This window comes from Canis lupus, chromosome 7, assembly GCF_048164855.1.
Source record: "Canis lupus baileyi chromosome 7, mCanLup2.hap1, whole genome shotgun sequence".
NCBI classification, from domain to species: Eukaryota; Metazoa; Chordata; class Mammalia; order Carnivora; family Canidae; genus Canis; species Canis lupus.
Window position 1 is genome coordinate 8,731,543 of NC_132844.1, and position 27,090 is coordinate 8,758,632.

Here is a 27,090-nt window from a genome sequence, read left to right on the forward strand (position 1 = left end):
CTAAAGGATTTGTACTTTGCCTGAGTTATCTTGTGCAAATGAGATGTGAGGGGGTCTGCTGAAGGAATCAGTGGAAGGTCTTTCTCTTAAAAGAAGGTTTACAGAAAAAACTAGTTCTTGGGCAGCCCGGGTGGCTCAGCGGTTTAGCATTGCCTTCAGCCCAGGGTGTGATCCTAGAGACCCAGGGTCGAGTCCCACGTCAGGCTCCCTGCATGGAGCCTGCTTCTCCCTCTGCCTGTGTCTCTGCCTCTCTCTGTCTGTGTCTCTCATGAATAAATAAATAAAATCTTTAAAACAAAACAAAACAAAACTAGTTCTACCCTGCAAGCCAGTGTCATGTCTGCATATGATGAATGTGACAGCCACTTTAGAACCATGAGTGGCATTAGCCAAAGGAGAATAGATGGAGCAGAAAGGGGACAGAAATATGAGAGTTCGAGTCTTCAAATATATTGTTGAGCAACTGGATTAACAAATCCTAGACCTGCCCTAGTTCTAGAGTTCTCACTATGGTACATAATAAATGCTCTATTCTTTTTTATTTTTTATATTTTTTATTTTTTATAAATGCTCTATTCTTTAAGCCATTTTGAGTTAGGTTACCTGCAATTGAGCATCCTAAGTGATACAAGGGTTGATATATTTCTTAACCATGGAATTAAGGCTGGAATAAAGATACTGAAGTCGGATAATGTCTTTGAGTGAAGAATGTTAATGAAGTGGAAAGAGAACTAAAAATCCAAGGTTTAATAATTTGCAGAAGAAATAGAAGGTAGGTTCAGTTTTTCAATGGCCAGAGGAAGGGGAGGAATACTATAGAGGGAGGAATACTATAGATAGTCCAGAAGTGGTGCTTGCTCCATCCATATTCTGAAGCAGGAAATTCTGAGTGTTTGTAGTACAGCCAATAACCTCTCACCTTCCCTTGAGGGCAGGAGGCTGATGACGTGTTGGCTTACTTCTCTTCCCTCTTGACCCAGATACAGGCAGAATGGCTGTGTACCTGGTTACAGGTGCCATTATTTCAAACTTGGCTCCAGGACTCAATCAAGGAGCTAGAGAAGGCCACGGGATATGTGGGCTGGGAGGGTTTCACAAGTAGAGCCCAACTTCAGGACAGTCTCTCACCCAACTCTAGATGCTCAGGTCACCCCAGGAGCATTTCTAGTTCCTCTCTAGAGTGTCAGACACGGAACTTGTATTCATAGCAAACTTATTATGCAAGTTTGTCTGCTGAAACCAGTCTTCACAATTTATTACACAGAAATAATAGACCCAGAATCGTGCTGGAGGATCCCTAGGCCATACAGTGACTCTTTAACAACATCTAGCTTCATTCTTTCAGCAAGCATTTTGACATCTCTCTGTGTCATCTGTCAAAGTACATAAGACCAACAAACCCACTCCCTGCCCTCAAGGGTATTAAGGCCTAGTGGACATAGGAGCTCCTTAAGGGGGCACTATTAATTCTGAAAAATAGTTATACAAGGAGTGAGACATGATAAATCTCCCTGGCCTACAAGCTAACCTTAGTAAGTGGTGTGTGCAACGGGAAAGGCCAATTGGAAAGGTTGCTAATTTTTCTTTTCCTAAGGGTAAATTTTCGTTTAAATCCTGAGTAGGCTACAGGTAATCATAAGAAAGGCTGAGCTTGGCTCCCTGGTGAGAAAGTTAAGATTTGTAAATGGAAGTACAGTTTTCTTTGTGAATAGTCACTACTGGTCTCTTATTAAGGACAATATCTCTTGGCTTAAGAAAAAAGTAAGACAAAATAAAATGAAATCCCCCCAAACACTGCCATACTGATCTGGAGTTTTAGCGGAGGAGATTTATTAATTTGCTAATTACAATCTGTACTTTCCTTATTTTGGCATATATGTTGCCAGAAATGAAAAGAGTTTCAGCATTAGGTCATTCACTTTACTCAGACTCATAAATAAGTGGAATATTTGCCAGCTCATCCAGTAACTCTCCCTGTTTCCATTTTATTTGGCTTGGTTTTAAAAACCAGATTGCCCTTTTCCCTGGAGATTAAGCTGGTAGAAAATTAATAATGGCAAGATTGTCTACCTTTTCCTAAGTTAAAAGCCACAAGGCTATTTCCAGACAAATCCAAGCTTTGTGTGGCTTGAAGCTTATATAATTTGGAGGACCCTCTTTAAGAAAAAGAAAACAAGTTATTTTACATTTTCACAATTTTTAACGTTGGGACCTCTCCCAAAGGCTTGGGAGTGGCTCTTGAAGCATAAACCTCATTTGCTTCCTATAAACCTGGTTCAAGTTTTCCTAATTTGGTCTACTTCATCAAGTTGTTCCTCAAGCATTCTAATACACGTAGCCTTATATCAAGCCAATTAAATGAGTTTCGTTGTCTGATAATTCTTTTTTTTTAAGGAGGCTCTATGCCCAACATGGAGCTTGCACTCATGACCTCGAGATCAAGAGTCGCCATGCTCTAACAACTGAGCCAACCAGGCCCCCCTTTTATCTAATAATTCTTGCTTCAGAGATAATGTTCATGCAAAATAAAATGGGACACTAGGTAAAGTTTCGGTTTAACTACAGCGTACAAATTGATGCTGTGCTGCCATCTATTGTCTGCTGAAAGAACTCAGTGTGTTCCAGTAAGCCTTGGAGCTGTGATTTCAAAGTTACTCAAGGGACTTCCAGCTGCACTGAATGATTTCCTCATGAGAGCTCAAAACCCCGGCTATTAGAACCACACTTTTTTTTTTGTAAGATTTTATTTATTTATTCATAAGAGACACAGAGAGAGAGAGAGAGAGAGAGGCAGAGACACAGGCAGAGGGAGAAGCAGGCTCCATGCCGGGAGCCCCATGTGGGCCTCGACCCCAGGTCTCCCGGATCACACCCCAGGCCGAAGGGGGCACTAAACCACTGAGCCACCCGGGCTGCCCTAGAACCACACTTCTGAATCAAGGCAGTAGTTGTATAGCTACATAAGTTTCCTGGCCATGAAGAAAGAGAGAAAACTTTTAATTCACTAACTAATAATTGTGTAGTTTTGTTTTAGTTTTGTTTTGTTTTTGCTGCAACTGCTAAATGGTAGCTCTCTATTATTATGGACACACACCAGCAGAACATTCTAGACTTGAAAAGGCCCTAGAGATGACCTGGTGCAGTCCCCTCACTGCAGATTTGAAGAGACAATGGTTCTGAGAAACCATGAGGCTGACAGAACTATGGGCCCTGCTGATTAGTCATGAGAATGGAACTGGAAGTCTGACTTCTATGCCGAGGCTCACAAAGGGGCAAACGATGACAGTGTCACCATAGAGCCATGTAAATCTGTCCTATCTCCAGAAAACAAACAAGCATGTATATTTACTTGGAAACCAAGGGTTTTAGATGTACAGAATGGGTTTTTCTTTCAGAAGCAAAGTATTCAGACTTCTATTTTTCTCAGCTGAATAGGAAATGGAATGTGGGGGGAATCCCTGGGTGGCTCTGGGTTTAGCACCGCCTTCAGCCCAGGGTGTGACCCTGGAGTCCCTGGACGGAGTCCTGCATCAGGCTCCCTGCATGGAGCCTGCTTCTCCCTCTGCCTGTGTCTCTGCCTCTCTCTCTCTCTCTCTCTCTCGAATAAATAATTTTTTTTTAAAAAGGAAATGGAGTATAGCTGTGGTGTGCACTCAGATTTCAAGCCCTACCAGCCTAGCCATTAGTTATGTGATCTTGGCAAGTTACATAATTTTTTTAAGCCTCAGCTCCCTCATCTACAAGATAGGGATGATAACCAGATAGTCGTGAGAATTGAATTAAATTAATTAAATTAGCTAATGCTCATAAAAGAATCAACTAATGCTTATTAGCTTAGTACTGACACATAGTAGGTGCTCAGTAAATACCAGTTATTTTAATTGTGTATATGAATGTCAGTTAACATTTCTTGCTAACAGCTTACTGGGTATCATGTAGATGTTACTTTGAGCTAGCATATTTATCAGGCTCAACCGTGAAATAATATAGAAACAAGAATGGCAGAGATGGGGGTACAGAAACCCACCTGACTCCCCAGGTCAGAGACTAATTTCAAGTTCTCCGCAGATGAGTTTCATGATCACAGTGGGATGGAGATATAAATATAATTTTCTATATTCATTCAAGTTTTAAAAATCTAAAACATTCTCAGAGTTTTAGCTATATAAAGAATACTCTGACATTCACAGAAGTACTGAGCACCAGCAAACGGTAGTAGCTTTTAACACAGAAACTCTGCCATCTACTGGTTGCACAAGATCATCAATCTACTCATCCTTTATTTTATTTTATTTTACTTTATATTTTCAAGTGTTTCTATAAAAAGTAACACTCTCTGGTCCAATCAGCCTCCATAATCCTGGGCCCCTCAATGTTTTATTTTTTATTTATTTTTAAAAGATTTTATTTATTTATTCATGAGAGAGAGAGAGAGAGAGGCAGAGACACAGGCCGAGGGAGAAGCAGGCTCCCCATAAGTCCAATGCGGGACTAGATCCCAGGACCCTGGGATCACACCCTGAGCCAAAGGCAGACGCTCAATCGCTGAGCGACCCAGGCCCACCCCCTCAATATTTTAAATAGTACCATAACGGTTTGGGACCATCTCCAATCTGCTGTCTGGAGCAGAATGTCCAAGTGTCCCTCACATCCCACTGGAATGCAGATCATTTCTCCAACGAAGCCTGGAGACCTTTGCCATAACAATTCCATTCTGTGAAATTTAGGCTTTGGGTACTACAGAGTCTGTGAAACTTAATCAAGCTATCTCAGAATAGAATCAAGCTATCTGGGCAGCCCTGGTGGCCCAGCAGTTTAGCACCGCCTTCAGTTCCAGGGTGTGATCCTGGAGGCCAGGGATCAAGTCCTGCATTGGGCTCCCTGCATGGAGCCTGCTTCTCCCTCTGCCTGTGTCTCTGCCTCTCTCTGTCTCTCATAAATAAATAAATAAATAAATAAATAAATAAATAAATAAATAATCTTAAAAAAAAAGAATCAAGCTCTCTCGGAATAATATGTAAATTTTCATCATCTGGGATCACTCTTCATGGTCAAGAAACTCTGAAGCCCATCCAGAACCAGGCTGAGCTCTACAAAGTTTGGCTTTCTTACTGGTTGGTGTTCACAGAGGAAGGAAGGATCTCATTCTGGGCAAGAGCACAGAGGACAGGGAACCAAAATAACCTGCGCAATAACGGTCCCAAACCCCAGGAGAACTGACAAACTGAGGTCTGTGTCTTAAGGAGGGGCTCAGTTTCAGCAGGAGACTCATGTTTGGCACACAGCTGCACATTCACTCACTTAGAGGAGCCAAAGGTCACAGTATTTTTTTCAACTTCTCTTTATCACACTCAAGTCCAACACGTTTAGTTGTTAAAATATAAAAGAAAGAGATTTTCTAGATTGCTGGTATTTTCTTTTAAGGCTATTCGAGTTCCTATAATCTAATGGCAGAGAAGAGCAAATGTAGCTTTTCTTTTGATGGCATATCTAATCCCCAAAGAAAGACTATCTAATGACCTTCCTAGGCTCATAAATAACAAATTAATAATGCAAGAGAGAGTTTTTAAAATTGCTATCCTTTGCAACACAAAACAAAGCTGGTGGTGATTAGATTACCCAGAGGCAGGCAAGGAGCAAGAAGCCTGGCAAAAAATGATTATAGGTACAAGTGTAGAAAACCAACCCTGAATCACCAGGGCAACCTGGGGAGTCATCCCTGGGTTCTCTTGCTTCATCGCCCCACCTCTGATCACTGGTCAAGGAGCCCTTTGTCATCACACCTGAGTTTGCTTTAAAAGACCCTAAAGACGCAGCCACATGAAAACTCTTTGTTGGACACATTGCAGGGAAGCTGAGAAAGGTGTTAGCCACCATTTTACCTAATAGTCTCTCAACAGGGCCTGAAAAGAGAAATGTCTCTCATTGTTTAGTGCCAAAAAAAAAAAAAAAAAGCTTTTCTTTTCCTCACCTGCTGTCTTTCAGACAATGTGGACTGTGTATCTGATTATGAATCAATTTTAGTTACGCTACAGAACTTTGTGAATGTATACTTCTTAAGTAATTGTCTCTCTGGTCTTATCACATTATTACTGTTTTCGTTTTTTGACCCTTACTTTTACATTGTTAATTCAATATAAACTGTAAATCCTTTGGAGGAAGCAGTGATGGCGTATAAATACATGAAATGTGTTGCTTGCACCTCACCAGAATGACGTCCATCTACCGTCGTCCATTCAACTGACCATGATCCCAGTCCCAAACTTCATGATCTTTTCAATTTAGAGCATTTTCCAGCTATCCTCTGCGACCTAGTCTTCTGCATCCTCTAACCCACTCTAACATTATAAACACATTGGTCTTTCTAATATTTTCTTTTATTTGAAAACCATTAGATGGTTCGGCACTGGGTACAGAATAGTCCAGCATTCAAGACAGTTTTGCTATATTGTACTTTCATTATAATCATTGATGGCTTTTACTCTCGCGGAGTAAGTTCTTTTTTTATCTCAGAGAGTACGTTCCTTTCGGAACTCGTATGTATGATTCTCTCTGTTTCTGTCATGGCATATAACCACACCTGTCACATCACAGATGTTCGGTTAGGGTTTACTGGGTGGGTGAATACAAAGCCCTTTCTGCAAAGATGGTTTGACTCATGACTATAGCAGCTGCTTGCAGAGCCTGTACTGTTTATGACTATTTCAAATAACATCTGTATGAAGCTTTGGTTCAAAAGCACCTCTTCCTAACCACAGTAGTTGCAGCTAGGCTGGTCTGTCGTTATTTTCCATAAGGCTATGGTGACATCGCACACTTTGAAGTTGACTTTATAGCACCTTTAATACGTATCATCTGCTTCCTTTGTTTACCTTTGCCACACCTTAGCTCAATAATCCAAAATGACCTTGGTGCCGACCACAATTAGTAAGAGTCTATGAAACTCTAGGGTCCCTAAAGAACTGGCACCAAACTTGTCTGCCTAAGTTGGTCCTTCTGGGCCCTCAAAGAATTATCTTCACCAAACTTGACCTTTACTAATAATTGCACTGCTGCAAATGTTATTCCTCTATAGCAATTTAAGAAGCAAAAAGTTTCAAGATAAATTGTGTAATTGTTCCTTGTATCAAAAATTTTTAGCATTTATTGTATTTCCTGAACTCACAGATAACCACTTTTCTTACAAATCAGGTACTCTCAAAATTCTCACAGCTAGAATTCAGAGATTTAAAGGCTCTATTCAATCTATTGTTACTATACAGTGGTCTATAAATCTTATAAATCTAGAAGTAAGGATTGAGTCTTTCTTTATATAAAGATTTTATTTATTTATTCATGAGAGACACAGAGAGAGAGAGGCAGAGACACAAGCAGGCTCCATGCAGGGAGCCCGATGTGGGACTCAATCCCGGGTCCCCAGTATCTTGCCCTGGGCTGAAGGCGGCGCTAAACCGCTGAGCCACTGGGGCTGCCCAGGATTGAGTCTTTGAATGGTCCTTGTAAGACATATAAAACATTTTCACACACAATACGGTGCTTATAGTAAATGCCCTTTGATGATAAGATGAAACTAACAAAATTATTTTAAGATAAAAGAATGGGTCTTTTTTCTTTTTAACTTTTTTCAAGATAATTCCTACAGATGTTAGTTTCTACATTAGTTTCTAATTTCAACTGTCAATCTCATCATGTTTGACTTCCTCAATTTCCAAATACCTGGCGGTTGTTCAATGATTAATGTAAAATGATCAGTAATTAGTGCCTAATTGTTTGAATTACATCTTTGGCTTCCCTCATCCACCTGTACCAGGTAAGTAAACTTTACCAGAGTTGCTTAAGGGCCTCCTAGATATGTCCTTCAGTAGTGACTAGAATTGTCATCATTTACGTAATGATGAGTTCAATTAGTATCTTTAACTGGTGCTAATGTTACAAAAGGAAACTCTAATTAAAAATCCTTTCCAACAGGAAGTAATCATGCAAAACATATTATGGACACATTAGAAATACCGATTTGCTGACTGACGACAATGAGAAGCTGAATCTGAGAAGAGATTGATAGTTATACTCTTGGCTCCCATAACTGAAATCCTCTAAGGTGTAAGAGGTTATCATTACTCTTCACCCAGCTTAATAAATTTGTCCTTACACAGATGCTAGAAACAAGCTCCAAATTCTCCACTAAGGGGTACTCTACGGCCGCTCAACCCCATTCTTCCTTCAGTTGTGGTCAGAGGGATTTGTTTGTTCTTCTCTTATGCGCAACTGGCTTCATTATTTATCCTTTGCTCAGGTCTCCTACTAATTCTTTCCCCTTTCCTTTTAGGAATCTCTGGCTATCAAATTCTATTAAGTCTAATTTCAAAATGCATTTCCCTCCAGTACACTACTGATTATAATGAACCTTGTGTTTCTCTTCCTTTAGTATAAACTAAAGGAAATCCCAACTGACCAAAGGGTTGTGCTCCAAAACTTTTTTTTAAGGTAACTGACTTATTATCTTGTAAGTACAATATTATAAATGGTAATTTGACTCCTGGATAAGCTACATGAAAAGTCAATTTCATGTAGATAAAATAGTACATACACCCTAGCAAAAAAAATAAAAAGAAAGAAAGAAAGAAAGAAAGAAAGAAAGAAAGAAAGAAAGAAAGAAAGAAAGAGAAAAAAAAGAACAAAGAAAAAAAAGAATGGTAATATGAATTACAGAATTCTTGCATTGACACCGCTGGCCCCACACATCCTAGGCTGAGCACTGAGGTACCAGGCTCAGGACTGGCCTTTGTGCGCAACAGCTCTTCAGACATAAAGGACTAAACTAAAGGCCATGCAGGGTTCAGGTGAGTAATAGGAGCTAGTTGTGAATTTCAGGCTGAGTGCTATGAAGTGACATTTTTATAGGTCAAAAACAGTCAAATAAGGTCCAACCTAGCATTATTTGTTAATGTTCATATTGGGTATTCTACAAACATACATTATTTCTTCAGTCCAATTATGGGCTTCTTAGGAGGTAAGAACCATATCGACATGTATCCCGATAACCTCTACTCAGTTACTTGGTAGGTATAAAATAAACGCTTTTTTTTTTTTAAAGGATTCTTTTGCTTATTTGAGAGAGAGAAAGAGAGAGAGACAGAGAGAGAGAGAGAATCTCAACCAGGCTCCCCGCCCAGTGCAGAGCCCAGTGCCCGGTTCAATCCCAGGTCCCTGAGGTCACCATCCAAGTCGAAACCAAGAGTTGGATGCTCAACTGACTGTGCCAGCCAGGCCACCCCCTACCTTTTTTTTTTTTTTTTTTTTTTTTGATCAGGGATGATATAAAACAAGTTTTTTCTTGCGGCACTGATTGAGAACCCAGGCTTCTAGCACCAAGAAAGAGTTGAGTCACTAAACCACAAAGCATTCTACTCCAAGAAAGTATTTGTTTTGTTTAATAGAATTTTAAATTAGGGAGTGTCAACTCATCAGGTAGAGGATTTGTGATTCAACAAGCTGTGTGCACATAGGAGATTTTTATTTCTGCACCTAACACAAAAGTAGGAACTTTCACAATATTTGTGGATATCAGGCACAAGAGAACAGAAAGAACAGCTATATTCATGTTCTTCACTGCCTTTAATTTAAAAAATTTAAATATTGCCAATATTTCAAAAAGGAAATAAACTTGTGTTTTATAAACGAGATAATAGTGTGATATATCACAGATTTCTCAAAAATGAGCAATTCATAAAATTAAAGAGTAGATACAAAATTTTCATTAGGGTTTTTTATTTGCCGTATTAGTTATAATGGAAGAAAAAGGCTACTGGCATTTTCCCAGCATCTACAATTGCTATTTACTAAAAATAATCAAAATGATGTTATTAGCAAAATTAATTCCCCAATCTGTCATCCTTTCTTCCCTTTAAAATAATAGAATCTTGGGGCACCTGGATGGCTCAGTGGTTGAGCATCTGCCTTCAGCTCAGGTCTTGATCTCAGGGTCCTGGGATCAAGTCCTGCATCAGACTCTCCCCAGGGAGACTGGTTCTCCCTCTGCCTATGTCTCTGCCTCTCTCTGTGTGTTACTCATGAATAAGTAAATAACATCTTTAAGGAAAAAAAAAAAAGAATCATAGAGTTTCCCTCTATTTGGGAAATAGTCAAAATGAAGTATTTTATCGCCCTCACAAATTTAGTGGTTATAACCGTCATTAGACTTCAAATATGAGAAAATCATATAACTGAAATTATTAATTTATATAATGTATTTTTTGAAAACCCAAAAGATTCAACATAGAATCATCACCTTATCATTCCAATGGATTACTCATTTTTTCAAAAATTTTATTTATTTCTTTGAGAGAGAAAGAAAGAGTATGGGTTAGGGGAGAGGCAGAGTCTGAGCACGGAGCCTGATGCGGGGCTGGATCTCAGGGCCCTGAGATCATGACCTGAGCTGAAGCCAGAAGCTTAACTTGACTGAGCCACCCAGGCACCCCTGGATTACTCATTTTATCCTTTCGCTTACCCATCAACTAGTTTATATAAGTCACTAATAGACAAGGAAGACAGTGATCAACCTAACTAAACACTTGGATTCTCCACTTCAGCGCCAAACAAGTTCCTGAGAAAGCAAAACACATATTGATTTACTATTTATCTGGATATAGGACTGGCCATAGGCACAGGGGTGGAATCTGACATTGTTTCTCTCTTTTTTCCCTTTGCCTCCTCACCATGGATCCCAGGAGTTTCCTGTGGTTCCATATCAATTATTAAACAGAAAACTGTTGATCTAATAAAACTAAATAATGGGAGAGAACTATTCACTTACTGTGTGCACTGGGGTGAATAACATTCCCCCCCCAAATTTGCAGTGCCCTAGAGCCTCAGAATGTGGCCTTATGTGAAATAGGGTCTTTGCAGATGTAATTAGTTAAATTCAGATGGAGTCACACTGGATTCAGCTGGTCCTAATCCAATGACTGGTGCCCTTATAAGAAGAGGGATACCTGGACAAAAAGACTCAGCCACACGAAGATACAGAGGAGGCTATGGGACAGTGTTGGCAGGGACTGGAGGGACCCAGCTGCCACCAACAAAGGGATTGCTGACAGCAACCAGAAACTAGGAAAAGGCAGGGAAGGATCTTCCTTGGAGCCGTCAGAGAGAGGATGCACTTCTAGCCTCCAGAACGGGGAGGGAACACGTTTCTGTTGCTTCCAGTCACAACTTGGTGGTACTTTGGTCTGGCGGCCACAGGAGACTCATACACTATGCTACTCTGCTGAGGGGAATGTGCATTTTTTTTTTAAAAAGTCTTCTAGGAGATGCCAGTGTTTAAGGCAAAGAGAAGAAATTGCACGTATTTCTGGCATCAATAAAAACTCAGAGAAGACATTTTTTAGGGAAGTGAGCCTTCTGAGTACCTTTTAAATGAAACCCAGCATGTGCCAGCCTCCTCCAAAGAGGTATGGGCCCAGGCTAGTCTGAGTGGAGCGTTTCACTAAGCCTTGTGGAGGGAAGAAAGAGAAATGCAAAGAATGCATGCACACTGCCACCCAGGGCACTCCAAAGATGCCAAAAGTCCTAAGATCAGAAATGCTATTTTGGATAATCAGAATCCCTGAAGTAAAGCCAAGAACAATGGGAGACCTAAGGAGGACTCTCTGAGTTAAAGAGGATTGGATGTGTCTATACCATGCATTCCTTTAGATGCTGGCAAAGTCATGCCATATATCAAAGTTAATTCCAGGTGGCTAAAAGAATTAAATGTAAAAACATCGAATCACTAAGAAGTTGGAAGTCCTAATAAGGCAGGATAGAAGATAATACAGGATGGGAACAATTTCTTAAGATTAAAAGCAATGGGGGGAATCCCTGGGTGGCTCAGCCCAAGGCCTGATCCTGGAGACCTGGAATCCAGTCCCATGTCAGGCTCCCTGCAAGGAGCCTGCTTCTCCCTCCTCTTCCTCTCTCTCTCTCTCTCTCTCTCTCTCTGTCTATCATAAATAAATAAATCTTTAAAAAAAAAAGATTAAAAGCAATGGAAGAAATCAAAAAAAGAAAAATACTGCCGGGCAAAAATTTTACGAGGCAAAAATTTTAACTTTTCATTACTACTTTAGTTTTGAAAGATTTTTAAATTTATTTTTTTTTTTTGACAGAGAGACAGAGAGAGAGAGAGATTGAGAGAGAGAGAGAGCGCACATGAGCAGCAGCAGAGGGAGAGGGAGAAGCAGACTCCCCACTGAGCAGGGAGCCAGATGTGGGGCTCAATCCCAGGACCCTGGGATCATGATCTGAGCCAAAGGCAGATGCTTAACCAACTGAGCCACCTAGGCAGTCCCGTGGTTTTTTTTTTTTTTTTTTTTTTTTAAAGATTCTATTTTATTTTTATTAATGAGAGAGAGAGAGAGAGAGGCAGAGACACAGGCAGAGGGAGAAGCAGGCTCCACTCAGGGAGCCCGACGTGGGACTCGATCCCAGGTCTCCAGGATCAGGCCCTGGGCTAAAGGCGGCGCTAAACTGCTCAGCCACCTGGGCTGCCCCACATGTGTTTTTTTAAAGGCAGTAACAAGCCAAGAAAATATTTTCAACAAAAATATCCACCAATTTCTTAGAGCCATATTGGATAAAGAAATCATAGAAATATATAAGAAAAATATTAGCAAACCTAGTAAAATATGCAAGGGAAATGAATAATTTTTAAAGGAAGAAAGAAAAGGTTAATGGATACATTTTCCGAACCTCATTAGTAACCAAAATATATGAATTAAAGTAACGATAGATACAATTTTAAAATTAATAACGCTGAAAGCTTTTATATACTACTGGGGGATATATTAATCGCTATAGCCTTTCAGTAAGCAATTTATTAGTATTTATCAAGAGATTTTAAAATGTTAATATACCTATTAATACCCTGTGATTCTATACAGGATGTTTGTAAGGAAATATTCAAAAAAGTCTTCAAAGAGTTATTTACAAAGATGTTTATGGAAATGTTATTAATGATAACAAAATTTTCAAGCAACTCAACTAATTCGGGTAATGATTTACTAAGTTATGAAACATTCATATTATAGAGTGCCATTTTTCCTTTAGGTCATTGGGTAAAGCCTGTGATAAAATGGCAAGTTGAAAAATAGGATAAAGAATTGTATATTGGGATACCTGGGTGGCTCAGCAGTTGAGCATCTGCCTTCAGCTCTGGGTGTGATCCTGGAGTCCTGGGATCGAGTCCCACATGGGGCTTCCTGCATGGAGCCTGCTTCTCCCACTGCCTGTGTCTCTGCCTCTCTCTCCGTGTCTCCCATGAATAAATAAATAAAATCTTTAAAAAATTTGTATATCAACAATGTTAAATATCCAAGAATGTATGGAAAGGAAATACACTAAAAAATTTTTTTTAAGATTTTATTTATTTTATTCATGAGAGACACACAGAGAGAGAGAGAGAGGCAGAGACACAGGCAGAGGGAGAAGCAGGCTCCCTGCAGGGAGCCTGACGTGGGACGTGATCATAGGACTCCAGAATCACACCCTGGGCTGAAAGCAGCGCTAAACCACTGAGCCACCTGGGCTACCCTAAAATCTTAATAGTGGTCATTTCCAGCTAGTTGGATTATGAATAATTTATATCCCTTTTCTGTATTTTCCACAACTGTTATACATTTTCTTATAATGAAAAAAAATTAACAAAAAAAGCTGTAAAACTCCTAATAGGCTCCTCAGGGAAGACTAAATAATAAGGATTTTGAGTGGCAGTAGCAGAAGGTAAAACCCAGATGATGGAACAGACCTTTCAACATAATCTAATAAAATATTAATGCACAGATTCTACCTGCCAGTTTCAATTTATTTTTCCCAATTCCTTAGGCCAAGAATTCCCAGCCTAGATCTTGGAACACCCCAGGTTATTGTCAATTATCTCATGAGAGTCATATATTTCTTCTTGGATATTTTCCAAGACACTACTTGTTTTAAAAATTTGCAAGGAAAAAAAATACTTGCAGGACACCTCACTCTGTTTAAGGCAATCAACATCTGTTTTGACGTCTGTCAGAGAATTAAAAAGCAACCATTGAAAGGTAATTCTGCAGGATTGGCAGCTAGACTGGGGTGGGGGACAGGAGAACACAGAGGTTGGCAAGAGAATGATTCTGTCTTGTTTCTTACTGTGCATGATTTCAGAATCATTTATCCCACGTCAACAGGGGATAGGGTGCAAATAACCAAAGGGTATCCTGATTCCATTCACTGTTTCATAAATCAGTGTTCGGTATCTTTTTATACCTCCTGTAGCTCCTTTTTATTATCTACGTACATTTTATAGAACAAATCAGTAAACCCATAAAATGAAACCGGTAGAGAAAAGTAAATCTTTTATTTTTTTTTTTTAACTTAAACTCGATTAACATATAATGTATTTTTGGTTTCAGGGGTAGAAGTCAGGGACTCATCAGTCTTATGTAGTTTCACTGATTTCTGGTCTAATCTTTATTATTTGTTCTTCTGCTGGGTTTAGGCTTGATTTGCTGTTCTCTCTCCAGCTCCTTTAGGTGGAAGGTTAGGTTGTGTATTTGAGACCTTTATTGTTTCTTGACGAAGGCTTGTATTGCTATTTATTTCCCTCTTAGAACCACCTTTGCTGTATCCCAAAGGTTTTGAACAGTTGTATTTTCATTTCTTTCCATGAATTTTTAAAATTCTTAATTTCCTGGTTGATCTATTCTTCCTTAGTAGGATGCTCTTTTAGCCCAAGTATTTGAGTTCTTTCCAAATTTCTGCTTGTGATTGAGTTCCAGCGTCAAAGCACTGTGGTCTGAAAATATGCAGGGAATGATCCCAATCTTTGGTACTGGTTGAGACCTGATTTGTGACCCAGTATGTGATCTATTCTGGAGAATGTTCCATGTGCACTAGAGAAGAATGTGTATTCTGTTGCTTGAGGATGGAATCTTCTGAATATATCTGTGAAGTCCGTGTGGTCTAGTGTGTCATTCAAAGCCCTTGTTTCCTTGTTGATCTTCTGCTTGATGATCTGTCCATTGCTGTGAGTGGGGTGTTAAAGTCCTCTACTATTATTGTATTATTATTGATGTGTTTCTTTAATTTTGCTATTCATTGGCTTATATAATTGGCTGCTCCCATGTTAGGGGCATAAATATTTACAATTGTTAGATCTTCTTGTTGAATAGACCCTTTAATTATGATATAATGTCCTTCCTCATCTCTTATTACAGTCTTTGGTTTAAAATCTAATTTGTCAAAAAATAAAAAAATAAAATCTAATTTGTCAGATATAAAGATAGCCACCCCAGCTTTCTTTTAATGTCCATGAGCATGATAGATGGTTTTCTGCCCCCTCACTTTCAATCTGAAGGTGTCTTTGGGTCTAAAATCAGTCTCTTGCAGACAGCATATCGATGGGTCTTGCTTTTTTTTTTTTTTTTTTTTAATCCAATCTGATAACCCTGTGTCTTTTGATTGGAGCATTTAGCCCAGTTACATTCAGAGTAACTACTGGAAGAGATGAATTTTGTGCCATTGTATTACATGTAAAGTCACTGTTTCTGTATATTTCCTCTGTTCCTCTCTGGTCTATGTTACTTTTGGGCTCTCTCTTCACTTAAATATTCCTTTTAATATTTTTTGTAGGGATGGTTTGGTGGATCACAAATTCTTTTAGCTTTGTCCTAGAAACTTTTTATCTCTCCTTCTGTTTTGAATGACAGCCCAATTGGATAAAGTATTCTTGGCTGCATATTTTTCTCACTTACCACCCTGAATATATCATGTCAGTCTTTCTGGCCTGCCACGTCTCTGTGAATAGGTCTACTGCCAGTCTAATGTTTCTACTTTCATAGGTTATGGACGTCTTGTCCTGAGCTGCTTTCAGGACTTTCTCTTTGCTTCTGAGATTTGCAAGCTTCACTATTATATGTTGGGATATTGACCTATTTTTATTGATTTTTGAGGGGGGTTCTATGTGCCTCCTGGACTTGGATGCCTGTTTCCTTCCTCAGATTAGGGAAGTCCTCTGCTATAATTTGCTCCAATATACCTTCTACCCACCTCTCTCACTTTCCTCTTCTTCTGGGATCTCTATTATTCTAATATTGTTTTGCTTATGATATCACTTATCTCTCAAATTCTCTCCTCGTGATAAGGAGTTGATTATCAATCTTTTTCTCAGCTTCTATATTCTCATCTCCATCTTCTATTTTACTAATTCTTTCTGCCTCATTTATCCTAGCAATTAGAGACTCCATTTTTTATTTCATCTCATTAATAGCCTTTTTGATTTCAACTTGATTAGGTTTTTGCTCCTTTATTTCTCCAGAAGGGGATTCTCTAGTGTCTTCTATGCTTTTTTTCAAGCCCAGGTTGTATCTTTATAATCATTATTCTGAACTCTAGTTCTGCCATCTTACTTATGTCCATACTGATTATGTCCCTGGCAGTCAGTACTGCCTCTTGTTTTCTTTTTTGAGGTGAGTTTTTCCATCTTGTTATTCTGCCCACAGAAGAACAGATCAACGAGAGAGCAAAATACTAAAGTGGAAACAATGACTCCAGAGAAATACACATTTAAACAAATCAGAAGAGACCTGAAACATCCCCCCCCCCCGCCCGTGAGAGAGAGAGAGAGAGAGAGAGAGAGAGAGAGAATATAATCAGACAGGTGAACAAAATAGAGCAATACACTGGATTCTGTGTGTATTTTGGTCCACTTGTTAGAAAACTAGATCCCAAAAGCGTAACAAAAGAAAAATTTATATATGTACAAAAAAATTAAATACAATGAAAGGATAGAATGTAACTGTAAAGATGAAAATTAAAAGACGAAGAAAGGAATATAAACAGATGAACAAAAACAGAGCAATACACTATTCTAAGTGTATTTTGCTCAGTTAGAAGAAACTATATCTCAAAATTGTAAGGTAAGAAAAAAACATACATATATGAAAATAAAATTAAACACATTGAAAGGATAGAATGTAACTGTAAAGATGAAAATTTAAAAAGACTTTAATAGAAAAAAAAGAAGAAAAAAAAAAAAGCAAATATGATCAGACAAGTGAAGAGAATAGCCATCCACTAGATTCTGGGTGTATTTTGGTCTGTTAGAAGAAACTGCATCCCCAAAATTGTGAAGAAAGAAAAACTTACATATACACAAAAATAAAATTAAATACAATGAAAGGATAGAATGTAAAAAAGAAAATTAAAAAAAAGTTTTTAAAAGAAGAGTTGATAAAACACAAAATTAGTTGAAAAAGGAAAGAGAAAAAAATTACAATTGAAAGACTAAAGAATCACGGGGGAAACCCCCAGGAATTCTGTAGCTGTATTCCCCTAGCACTGGAGTTTTGCATTTCTCAGCGATCAGTGAACTTGATCTTGGCTGGATGTTCTTGCTGATTTGGGGGCGGGGCCTGTTGTGCTGGTTCTCAGGTGTCATTGACCGGGCAGAATTGCACCTCCCTTGCCAGGGGACCAGGCTCAGTAATCTGCTCCAGGTTGCTCTCTGTGGCTTCTGTTCCCTGAAGGTTTCCATGCATCTTGCAAGGATGAGAATGAAAATGGCAGCCTCCCCACCTCCAGCCCCAGTGCCCAAAGCTGGGGCCCCCCTCCTCAGCGCGCCCTCGGGGAGAAGCAGTCAGTCACTCCGGTCTCCCTGGTCTCCCTCTGTATTCTGTGCTCACCCAGCCTGTGACCGAGTGTTTCTGTCTCAGGCACGTGACCTTTTTGAGTCTCCAAACCCTGCAGACTCCTGTGGCATGCTCCTGTGCTGCTCCTCCCTGGGGAGGAAGGGGGTTCTCGTTGGTTCTGCCATTTGTTGGGCCTCTGCATGGAAAGCAGTTGCACCAACTGTGCTGCAGTTCATGGTTTATGGCAACCCCGAGCTGAGAGCCCACTGCTGGGCTTGCTGATGCAGCCAGCTTTCCCGCTCTGATGCCTGGGAACTCTGTGACACTCAGGCTCCCTGTGACCCCAAGGATCCTGAGACCACACTGTCCCACCTAGAATGCCACTCCTGCTTCAACACCTGAGCACCTTTCAGGTAAGGGACGTCTCTCACCAGAACAGATTTCTGAAAGCTCTGGTTCTGCACTCTGCCGCTATATCACTTTCTGGGACCCGGCTGATGGAGGGTCCCTCCGCCACCCCATGCCCCCTGTGTTTTATCTTCCTGTATATCGCCCCAGACTCACTTCTCCACATCTCCTACCTTGCAGAAAGTGGTCGCTTTTCTATTTGTAGAGTTGCAGCTATTTTTTTTTTCTTAGACCTCTGGTTGAGTTCACAGTTGATCAGAATGATTTAACAACTATCTAGCTGAATTCTTGGGACCAGACAAAAATAAGGTCTCCCACTCCTCCACCATCTTAGACTCAGTCCAAATCTTTTATCTTTTATGCTGATTCTAGATAAAAGCTTCTGATTTAGTATTCTACAGTTTCCTTTTAGATCCAGGGTTACCAAGCCTCTAGGCCAAATCTGGCCCTCAACTTGTTTTTGTAAATAAAGTTTTATTGGAACAACTACATAGTAAGTATAATACAGAAGTCTCTATGGCTGATTTGCTGCTACAATGACAGAACTAAACAGCTGCAACAGACACTGGATGGTTGGCAGTATCTAAAATATTTATTCTCTGGTCCTTTTCAGACAAAATTTTCTGACCCCAATTTTGGATTATAAACTCCTACAAGCTTGCTTGGCAGGTGTCTCCTTTTTGAACATTTATAACTATCATTAAAGAGGAATAAGCACTTCTAAAACTCTAATAGATATTATCAGATAATTATAACACAAGCTCAGGTTTACCAAAGTCTGGATAAATTCAAAGATAGGAAAAATTCACCCACAACTTTATATTTAGATCTAAATCTGAATAAATCTTTGATTTATTTACTTGGCTACTAAAATATATATGCATATATATATATATATATATATATATATATATATATATTTACCTTTTTAAATCTTACTTTAAAGAAATAAAGCATAGGTGAGGACAAATAGAACGTCCTCCAGGATGTTTCCCAGTATCCTCTCCTCCTGGTATCTATGCCTTTATATAGTTTCCTCTCACACACAAGTGATGATATCTCACTTCTGAGACTAGGTCATAACACTACAGTTTCTCTTTCTCTGTCTCTTCTCACCACTTGCTTTGGGAAAATCCAGCTTCAGTGTCATCCTGTAGAGAGGCCCACGCGGCAAAGAAACTCAACCAGTCACCAGGGAGACCCGAGGCTTCCTGACAACAGTCACAAGAGTAAGTCTGGAGGGATGCGGGGAAGCTCAGTGGTTGAACGTCTGCCTTCAGCTCAGGGCATGATCCCGGAGTCTCAGGATCGAGTCTCACATCGGGTTCCCTGCAGAGAGCCTGCTTCCCTCTGCCTGTGTCTCTGCCTCTCTCTGTGTCTCTCATGAATAAATAAAATCTTAAAAAAAAAAAAAAAAAAGAGTAAGTCTGGACATGGATCCTCCAGCCCCAGTCAACCCTTCGTATGACTGCAGCCCTGGTTGACAGCTTGATTGCCACCTTACAGAGACTGTGACCTGGAGCCACCCAGCTAACCTGCTTCTGAATTCTTGACTTGTTCAAACTGAGAAATGATAAATATTTGTTTTAAGCCCCTAAACTTGGGGGTATTTCTCATACAGCAATAGAAAATGAATATGCTTACCTCCACTACCACTTAGATATTGTGGTTTCTGATTTTTATTTTATTTATTTATTTGTTTGTTTGTTTATTTATTTATTTATTTATTTATTTGGATTCTGATTTTTAAAAGCCATCTGTACTCGAAATGGACCATGAATTAGATCTAGCACAGGACGCAATATAAATATCATGTACTTCAAGCAAATCAGAGACTTTTCTCTATACTATAAAAACCGTCAGCCCTGAAAGCAGCTCTCAAGCATGCCACTCTGTTGCCATAGTGACATTAGTCAAAGATTGAAATGACTGAGACTGTGTGTGGGTACATGGAAACGACACAACCTTTACACTAGGAGGACTGAACACCTACCAGAACTTGTCAATAACTAAACTCCCAAAGTTGCAACAGACTCTACCAAACTAGACCTCAAGCATCTCAGACCAGTTTCGGCTTCCAGACAGTTGAATGGTATCAACAATCTTTGCATTCGGGGATGCATGGGTGGCTCAGTAGTTGAGCATCTGCCTTTGGCTTGGGGGCATGATCCCAGGGTCCTGGGATCGAGTCCTACATCTGGTTCCCTCCCTCTGCCTGTGTCTCTGCTTCGCTCTCTGTGTCTCTCATGAATAAATAAATAAAATCTTAAAAAAAAAACTTTACATTTGTGTAGCACTTTGTCATTTGAAAAGTAGTACTTTTTATGTGTTAATCTTTAATCCTCACAGCAACCTTGACTTGTAAGTTTAAAGTAGGAGACATTTTCTGTAAAGAGAAGAAGAGAAAATACTAGCATAAGAGTAGAAAACAGCATCTAGTTATCTCTGTGAAGAATTAGGATGTTCTGCAGAGAATGTGCAGAGCCCAGGAGTTCAGTGGAAAGACCTCAAAGGCCAAATCAGGAGCCATGTGAGTAACAGGTTGAGGCGTACTGTGTGGCATCCATTTCCAGAAGTCTCCCAGAGAATTCCATTTTTCCCATTGGTTCAGAACCCAGGGTACACTTACAAGAATAATTTCTATATTGGAATTAGAGTATTACACTCTTGAGCCTCGATTGGTCAAGCCCTCCAATGACTCCTGATTACCCTGAGAACTTAGCTCCCTGGAGGGTAGGTATTGGGTACCCTTCCTCTCTGTGCTCCACCAGCTTGTTTTATACTGAATTCATGTAAAAGGCACTCAATTATTGTGTAGGAAAGGCATAAAGAAGGAGCTTAAAGTACAATATGTGTTTCTTCAACCTATCAAACCAATTGATTACAAAGTATTTTATTGTTTTAAAGATTTATTTATTTGAGAGAGAGAATGAGCACATGGGGGCGGAGTGGTGCAGAGGGAGAAGGAGGAAGAGAATCTCAAGCAGACTCCCTGCTGAGTGTGAAGCCTAATTTGGGGGCTCAATCCTATAACCCTAAGATCATGACCTGAGCCAAAACCAAGAGTCAGATGCTCAACCAACTGAGCTAGCAGGTGCCCTGGTATTACAAAGTATTAGAAACACAGTTGTGTGGTTTGTCTTGATGGACCTCCCTCTATTTAAAATAGAAGTGCACAGGGATGCCTGGGTGGCTCAGTGGTTGAGTGTCTGCCTTTGGCTTGGGGCGTGATCCCGGAGTCTTATTGAGTCCCACATCAGTCTTCCTGCATGGAGCCTGCTTCTCCCTCTGTCTATGTTTCTGCCTATGTTTCTACCTCTCTCTCTGTCTCTGTCTCTCATGAATAAGTAAATAAAAAATTTAGAAAAAAAATAAAATAGAAGTGCACAAAATCTGACAGAAAACGTTAATGGAAGTCAAAGTAAGGGAGAAGAGCTCCTTTTGAATTAGCAGTGACTCATCTCCTAAGCAGTCTAGGTGATGAGGTACAATTAAGGGACTATGTTTATTTGAATATTTCACTCTCAAAGAGCTTCCAGAGAGAAGAGGCATCAAGAAGACAGCAATGGGGGCACCTGGGTGGCTCAGTGGTTGAGCGTCTGCCTTCGGCTCAGGTCATGATCCCGAGGTCCTAGGATAGAGTCCCGCATCGGGCTCCCCGCAGGGAGCCTGCTTTTCCCTCTGCCTGTGTCTCTGCCTCTGTCTGGGTCTCTCATGAATAAATAAATAAAATCTTTAAAATAAGTAAATAAATAAATAAAGTGTCCACTTAAGAATGTGTTTATACGTCACTGCAGAAGGTTGTAGACTATTTAGAGGGAGGTTTATTCCAAAGCAGAGATTGGGAGACTAAGTGGCAGCGGGCTGGATGGACACATGCTTACGAGGCCGTGGGAGCTCGTCTGCAAAGGCGGCCCCAGCAATTTCTCTCCTCATGGGACCGCATGCTGCTCTGACATCCCAGGGTGGAGTTCTTTTTTCCTTTTGAGCTGCCTCATCAGAGGTGCAGCTACCCTGGGGAGAGGCCACATGGGGGAGGGGATTGCGGGGGAGGACCTTGGCACTTGACCAACAGCAAGAACTGAGGCCCAGGACGCAGGCCCCAGGAGAACTGTTCTTGCCGGTGCCCGGCTGTTTTAGCTGAGCTGTCAGGCGTGTGCCCGCAGAAGCCACCTCAGAAGTTCTAGCTTCAGTACACATCCCAAAGAGAGAGACAAGTTGATCCCACATGTCCTGCCCAAATTCCAGTCATCAGAGGCAAGAAAATGATTGTTAGTTCAGGTCAGGATAGCTGTTATGCAGCAATCAATACCTGAAACAGGCTAAAGTCACGTAGCCTTCTGCTAAAATCTATTTTTAAAAAATGTTATGGTCTGTCTTTTCTTACGGAAATCACAGAAAACTCAGTTGTTCTAAGAATTCATTAGGTGGAGACTGAAATTTGAATAGATATACTTTAGAAAGGGTAGAAAGATTCAGGGAGGGTTTTTTTTAACAGTAATATACATGTTATACTATATATATATATATATATATATATATATATATATATATATATATAGTACACACATTTTTATCTTATTTTAACTGAATAGAGCAGCAGGAAAAGACAAATAATCAACCCAGCAGTACTAAGAACTTGAAATAATTGTAGTATAATAGCAATAACTACTTTTTATTGGGTGATTGCTATATCCCAAGCACTGTGCTAAGTGCTTTACATCTATTTTCTCATTTAGTCCTTACAACAAACCTGTGAGAAAGGCGTTATTACTGCATTTTATACACATGAGGAAACTGAGTCTCAAAGAGATTAAGCAATTTGCCAAAAGTTACAGTGCTAGGAAGTTGTGAGGCTGGGCTCTGAACCAGGCCAGCCTGACTTGAAAGTTATTTAACTATCTACTGTACTCAATAGCCTCCACCTTTAACCATAAAATAGTTTCATTATTCAGAGACTTTTAGGTTCAGAGAAGAATATGTCCCACAGTAATTACAGCTAATAATAAAGCCATATTTTGGTCTTAAAAAAGTGACTCAAAGTATTTTTCATGCAGTTCAGCATCCTCTTGCATTACAAGTATGGGATTTGGTCAGATTCACGCTACGTGATTCTGGGAGGATATAGGAAAATTTCCCATATACAGTAGGGACATCAGTCCTTTTGTTAGTTTATCTTATATTTCCCACAAGATTGCTTGTTATATAAAAGAGTGAACTGAGGCACAACTCTCTGATTCTGGTGATTTACCCTGACCAGCCCTCCTGTTAACTCTGGCATTTCATTTGCTTCCTACTTTACCTAGTCTTGCCTATCCCACCTGTTTTCCCCTCTTTCAAACACATACACTCTCCTCCATACAAATAAATGCCAACTTTTCATTATTCAGAGAGGGCACATACTGAATACCTTCAATTAGCAAGGCTGTAGATGGTGATATATTGCACACAGAGGCAGAAAAATGGAAGGAAAGGAAGGGAACATCATTTTGCCCAAGTATTAATTTTCCAGGTTATCAACCTGCCTGCTCCACAAAACAGTTTTCTACTTCAAAGTCTAAAACGCCATAAAAAAGAGTTGTTCTAAAACCAAGTGAATGGCTAGTTTGAGTTGCTTCTAGAGCCTCGGTGAGCAACTTCCCTTTACAAAAGACCGAGGAAAAGGATACTCTTGTTTATCTGATAAAAAGTTGGAGAAGCCTTAAACCATCTGATCTGTTACTTCCACAAAGAATCTTCACAGCCTCTCAGCTTTGCCAAACAAATTGCACAAGAATCTAGGATGAGGCTTTGATGTGTGGGAAGGACAATGAACTGAAGAACTGACAGGCTTGCTTTCTACCCAACATCTGTGTGTCTCTACATCCTTAGAGTGAAAGGAAAATCTGATTTGGTATCAGGGGCCCTTAATTAAAATACCATCTCTGCTACATCTAGCTGTATCACCATGGGCGAGACCTTTAATCCGTCTGATTTTTAGATTATTGACCTGTAAAATAAAGATAATTACATGACATGCTACAGAATTGTTATATGATTTAAATGAGATGCTACTTGTGATAGCATTTTGTAAACTGTGAAACTTATTACAAAGTTTAATTATTATAAGATCTCCTGCCTTACAGGAACATTGTACCATGTATTACATGAGTGTACTAGCTTTCCAGAGAAAATAAACTGTAAAATTATTACATATCATGTTGTTTATTTAAACAGACACATCAAAACCCAGAATAGTGTAGACATTTAATTTCCAGACCGATTGATTATAGTATACGCTTGCAATTCAATAGATAGACTCATTAATTCAATCTACAAAAATAATTTTGAGTGACTTACCACAGTGAATAAGATACCTTCAGGGCTTACATTTTGAATGAGAGAGACATAGGAGAAAAAACAGGCTGGTATCAATTATTACCATGTATTGATGATTTCCACAAAGAAAAACGAAGTGGAATAAGAAGGTAAAGTGATGACCACAGGGTACCTAAATATATTAAGCAAATACTAATAGATCTGAAGGGAGAAATACACAACAATATAGTAGGGGACTTTAATAGTAGGGGACTTTAATATCCCACTTTCAGCAATGGATAGATTATCCTGACAGAAAACTGACAGAGAAACACTGGACTTGAATGCTATCTTAGACCAAATGGATCTAACAGACAGATGTAGAACATTCCACCCAACGGTAGCAGAATACACATTCTTTTTAAAATTTTTTAAAATTTAAATTCAATTTAGCTAATACATAGTGTATTATTAGTTTCAGAGATAGAATTTAGTGATTCATCAGTTGCATTTAACACTCAGTGCTCATTACATCAACGGCACTGCTCAATGCCCACCACCCAGTTACCCCGTGCTCCCACCCACCTCCCCTCCAGTGACCCTCAGTCCATTTCCTATAGTTAAGAGTCTACTATGGTATGTCTCCCTCTGTGACTTCATCTTATCTTATTTTTTCTTCCCTTCCCCTATGATCATCTGTTTTGTTTCTTAAATTCCACATCTGAGTAAAATCATATGATATTTATCTTTCTCGGAATACACATCTTTTCAAGTACATAAGAACATCCTCTAGGATAGGACATATATTAGATCACAAAATAAGCCTTAGCAAATGTGAAAAGACAGAAGTAAAACCAAGTATCTTCTCTGTCCACAATGGTATGAAACTAGAAAACAGTAACAGGAGGAAAATAGAAAAATTCACAAATGTGAATCAAACAACACACTCCTAATAATCAAATGGTCAAAGAAGAAATCAAAAGGGAAATCAAACAGTATCTAGAGACTAACAATAATGGAGAAACAACATATCAAAACTTACAGGATGCAGTTAAAGCAGTTCTAAGATGTAAGTTTATAGTAACAAGTGCTTACATTAAGAAAAAGAAATCACAAATAAAGGACTTCACACCTCAAGGAACTAGGAAAAGAAGAACAAATTAAACCCAAAGATAGCAAAAGTAAGGAAATAACAAAGATCAGAGCAGATATAACTGAAATAGAGACCAGAATAACAGTACAAAAGATCAATGAAATTATGAGTGTTTGTTTTGTTTTGTTTTCTGGAAAGATAAACAACACTGATAACTCTTTAGCTAGGGGGCACCTGGCCCGCCCAGGTTTGAAGACTGTGCAACTCTTGCTCTCAGGGTCATGAGTTTGAGGTTCATGTTAGATGCAGAGATTACTTAAGCGAATAAATAAATAAAAACTTTCAAAAAAAGAACCGATAACTCTTTAGTTAGACTAAGAAAAAAAGAAGAGACATTATAATTGATACCAAAGAAATACAAAGGACTGTAAGAGATTACTATGAACAATGATGTGCCAATAAATTGGATAATCCAGGAAAAAAATGGATGAATTCCCAGAAACATACTGAATCATGAAGATATAAAAAATTTGAACAGAGTAATAATGAGTAAGGAGATTAAAATAGCAATCAAAAACCTCTCAACAAAGAAAAGTCCAGGATCAGATGGTTTCATTGGTGAATTCTACGAAACATTTAAATAATTAACATCGATCCTTCTCAAACTCTTCCAAAAAAATAAGAAGAGGAAGGAACAGTCTCAAACTTATTTTACAAAGTCAGCATTATCCTAATATTAAGGCCAGATAAGGACACCACAAGAAAACAAAACTACAGGCCAATATCCCTGATGAATATTGATGTAAAAACTCTCAAAAAATATTAGAAAACTGAATTCAATAACAACCTTAAAAAGATCATGTGGATTTATCCCTGAGATGCAAGGATTGTTCAACATACACAAATTAACATAAATACAATACGCCACACTAATAGAAGGAAAGAAAGAAATCATACGATCATCTCAATAGATGCAGAAAAAGGCATTTGATAAAGTTTAACATCCTTTCATGATAAAAACTCTCAAGAAATTAGGTATAAAAATAACTTATCTAAATAAGAAGGAAGCCTGGAGGTGTACAAAAGGAGGCTGATAAGTTGATTCAAAGGAGGTCTACAATTTGATTGTTGAATTTGGCAGCATGGTAGCACCTAAATCTGATGTTTCCTCCCATGTGGAAGGAATTCAGTTAGTGTGGCTCCTGGTGCCTCTGCACTCCTTTCCTCACTCCATCTCTGTGGAGAGAGTGACTTCTCCAATTGGGACAGAATTAACTGGGACACTTGCTTCACCCCTCCTCCGCTTGGGAGCTGGTTGCTTACAGGGAGCAAGTATTCCCTGCTTCTGCAGGGGAGGCTCTCTGCCCAAGTCAGGAGGTCTGAGATCTCCTAATCTGTACAGAATCCAGGCAAGAAAGTAGAATAGTGCTATTGATTAGGCACCTCTTAGAGACCAAGAGCCTCACAGTGCTTCAGAGGAGCTTAATTGGAGTGGGCTTCAAGGGAAAGAAAGTGGGAGAAAAGGAAGTGGAGATAGCAGGCATAAACTATTTTGTAGGGTTTTTCTGTTGAAGGGGATCAGAGAAATGAGGGTGGATATAGGGTCACAGAAAATGTATGTGTTTTTAAGATAGACAGTATTACAGTATG

The 27,090-nt window shown here is 39.3% G+C and overlaps 1 protein-coding gene across 1 annotated transcript in view; it reads right to left on the minus strand.

The window, feature by feature from the left end:
- The window catches only part of LOC140636369 (beta/gamma crystallin domain-containing protein 1-like), a gene marked incomplete at its 3' end in the record, with an annotated part of 152,781 nt that overhangs the window by 70,121 nt on the left and 55,570 nt on the right, over nt 1-27,090 (minus strand). The gene's annotated exons all lie outside the window — the stretch shown is intronic.